The 3,226-nt window shown below is 40.5% G+C and overlaps 1 pseudogene; it reads right to left on the bottom strand.

Annotated features, from left to right (window-relative positions):
• Positions 1-309: 309 nt before the first annotated feature.
• LOC102834789 lies at positions 310-1,640 on the bottom strand (annotated as a pseudogene).
• Between the last annotated feature and the right edge of the window lie 1,586 nt (positions 1,641-3,226).

Below are 3,226 nucleotides of genomic sequence, written 5' to 3'. Positions count from 1 at the left end.
CTCTTTTTGGTAGGGCTAGACATTATTACTGATCAGTTTAACTTTCCTGACTGTTAACAAACTATCCCACAATGATCATGTTGTCTCCATGCTGAAAACATTGTGGTGATTCCTTAACATACACATATTCTAAAATAGATGTTCAAAGTAAAGAGATTCAAATTCATAAGTATGAAATATTTGTTTTTAAAAAATCATGCATCAGATTTTACAGTCTAGAAATAAGACTCAAATTTGGTAATAAAGATGAAAGTAATACTCGCTCTAAATATTGAAGGAAGATCTTGGCCTCCTGGAAGGTTCTGGGACTCAATTAGCCTTTTCTGTCTGCAGAGAGACTACTGCCACGGTCACTGCTGTGACTGGCTAAGTGATTCCATGAAGCTGCATCTTTGCACATTTCTTTTGTTACATTCTGTGACCAAACTGTTTAACTCCGCTGCAGTATAGCCAATAAAGAGTCTTCAAGTCACAAACAAACTTGTACACAAGTCTCTTGCCTTGAACTTTACAAATCATGTCTCCATCATAATAATACTTCAGATACTACTGAATTTCTCATAGTTCATAGTAGGTTCATTTTTACATTGTCCCCATTTTTGTGCAACCAGTTCAGGCTGATTTAGCTTAAACTCATCTTCATCACTAACCCAAGAAATGCAGTCCCGAGCATCCTTGTCAGTAAGAAGTTCTAGCAAAAACTGTCACTGCTGGATGTGGCCATTATTTCCTGTCATGTTTCTTGGTGAACTTTTATCTTCTCCTGAAATCTTAGGAGCTCTTGGTGCCTGGGCTCTATTTGCACTACTATTCAAGATGTTCATTATAGTTGGTGTAGCAGACTGCACTAATGCTGAATTAATTTGCACAAGTTGATCAATTGTAACTATCTCATTCATCTGCTGTTCTTGGCTTGCCAATATATATTTTCAAAGACATTCTAGATGACTGCAGAGAATTTCTCCCCGAGGAACCCATTGAAAGAGATCTTGAGTGAGACTACACAATTCTCTTCCTGAAATGTTGAGTGTAGTGAGGCCTAGATCAGTCATGTAGAATTTTGTCACTACTCAGACCACTCAATGAAGGACTTGGTCTGTGGACCACTGTATAGGATCATAGGGTATCCCAAGGCCTTCTTGCTCTTTCCTATAACCTCTAGTGCAGTTGCCCATCCTGTCATTTGTCCTGAGGTTTCATCTGAAATGGTGGTCATGTGTTTTGTGCCATCAAGGTTTATCACTTGAACTTCCTCATCAAGATGTGCTTCAGCTTCAGCATAATGGGCACCTGGATCGATCACAACGTCAACAGTTTCCACAGGTTTAAAGGATGTTTAGCTTTGGCCCAATTCCTTGGTAAGAAATTACCTGTACACTAAGCTGTCTGACTCCTTGATCAAACAAGCTTCGTTCTGGATCCAGCTATATATCTTGCAGATATACAGAGAAGTTTCATGAGCATCCAATGAACACTGCAGTCTTGGTTCCAGTAGTTTCTTTAAGTTGTGTATTGGCTCACTGATGTCTATGGCCTGGCCTACACATTCCGCTGGGGTGTAGGCTTATTCATGATACACTCTGGTTTCTCTGTCCCATCATCTCAATGTCTCTCAGCACCTCTGATTCTCTTTCACTCATGGTTGAAGTATTACAAGAGAGCAGTCCTGCTCTGGAATCACCCCACTATCAGTGCTCTAGAGCCAGCTGAGAGCTGCAAAAAGTCCCAGCTCCACATGCAGTGTCTCCCCAGGTAAGACCTACAGCTCCCATGACTGGAGTGCAAGGTCTCCAGGCCCTTCCCATGGAATCAACACTGAGAAACCCCACCCCCGCTCCCTGCATCCCAAGAATCCTCAGGTCCATCAAAGGTTCACTTTTATAATAATGATAATAAGTGTAACTAAACAAAGTATTTCTTCTAATCCATATTCACCTAGACCCTGATGAGGCCCAGATTGAACAAGCCTGAACCTTGCCACAAGTTAATGCTCCTTACTATGTTTGAGCCTCAGTTTCCTTATCCTCTGAATGGGAATCAATAAATGAATGTTGCTATCAGCGGAAATATTAGGCTTGTAAATAAGAATTTGGGAGGAGATGAGGCAGCCTGTCCAATAGACTTTAAACAAACATGAAAGGGAAGGGAAGATGAAAATGCCCAGAGAAACTTGTGAAATAGAAGGACACTAACAGTGACAAAGAGACAAGCATTCCAGCAAGGGAGATGACCATAGCTTACTTACCAAGAGAAACACAGTGTAGGGGAGGATTCAGGGAAGAGGCGAGGCTAGTAATAGTTGTAGTCAGAGGAGACTGTAAATGTTCCATTCTTGACTCAGCAAATCTTCCCTAAACTATTAGAGCCTGGGTTGTCCAGGGAAGGTACAAAGATGGATAAGACTCAACCCTGCTCTTAGGGAACTGACAATCCAGGAAGGCACTACTGGGCACAAATGACTATAATTCAGGGAAGAAGTTAGGGTTGTCAGTTAAAGGGTCCCCAGAGGAACCAGGGAAGACTTTCTTAGAATGTGAAGAAGGGGGCAATTGACCTGGGCCATAGCTATATAAATAAACCACTCTGCTAGTGTGTACTGCAATGGTTTTCAAACTTTAGCTACATCACCCAAAGTGCTTCTGAAAACACAGATTGCTGGGCCAAACCTCCAAAATTTCTGATTTCATAAATGTGCGTTCCTTATAAGTTCCCAGAACATGTTGATGCTGCTGGTTTGAAGCTTACATTTTATATGTTACACTTCTCTTTTCCCCAGCTGCTTTCAGGATTCTGGCCTTATCTTTGAGTTTGGAGAGTTTGATTATTATATGTCTTGGTGTTTTTCTTTTAGGGTCTATCTTTCCTGGGGTTCATTGAGCTTCTTGAATGCTTATCTATTTGCTTTTCAGGATGTGGGGAAATTTTCTTCCAGAAGTTCTTCAACTATCTCTTCTATGCACTTGTGTGATTCTTCCTGTTCTGGAATGCTGATAATTCTTAAGTTATTCCTCTTCATGTTGTCCAACATGAATCTTAGACCTTCTTCAGATTTTTTAATCCCTTTTCCTGTTTGTTCTTCTTTCTTAGTGGTATTGAGAGATTTACATTTCAGCTCACTAGTTCTGGTTTCTATCTCTTCAATTCTACTCCTTTGTCCTTTCAGTATATTGTCCATTTCTGATATTCTATTATTAATCGTTTGGATCTCTTTCTGTAGGTTTTGAAT

Source organism: Chrysochloris asiatica, unplaced genomic scaffold (genome assembly GCF_000296735.1).
Source record: "Chrysochloris asiatica unplaced genomic scaffold, ChrAsi1.0 scaffold00326, whole genome shotgun sequence".
Taxonomy (NCBI): domain Eukaryota; kingdom Metazoa; phylum Chordata; class Mammalia; order Afrosoricida; family Chrysochloridae; genus Chrysochloris; species Chrysochloris asiatica.
Note: the sequence above shows the minus strand (reverse complement) of the source record. Positions and strands in the feature narration are given on the sequence as shown.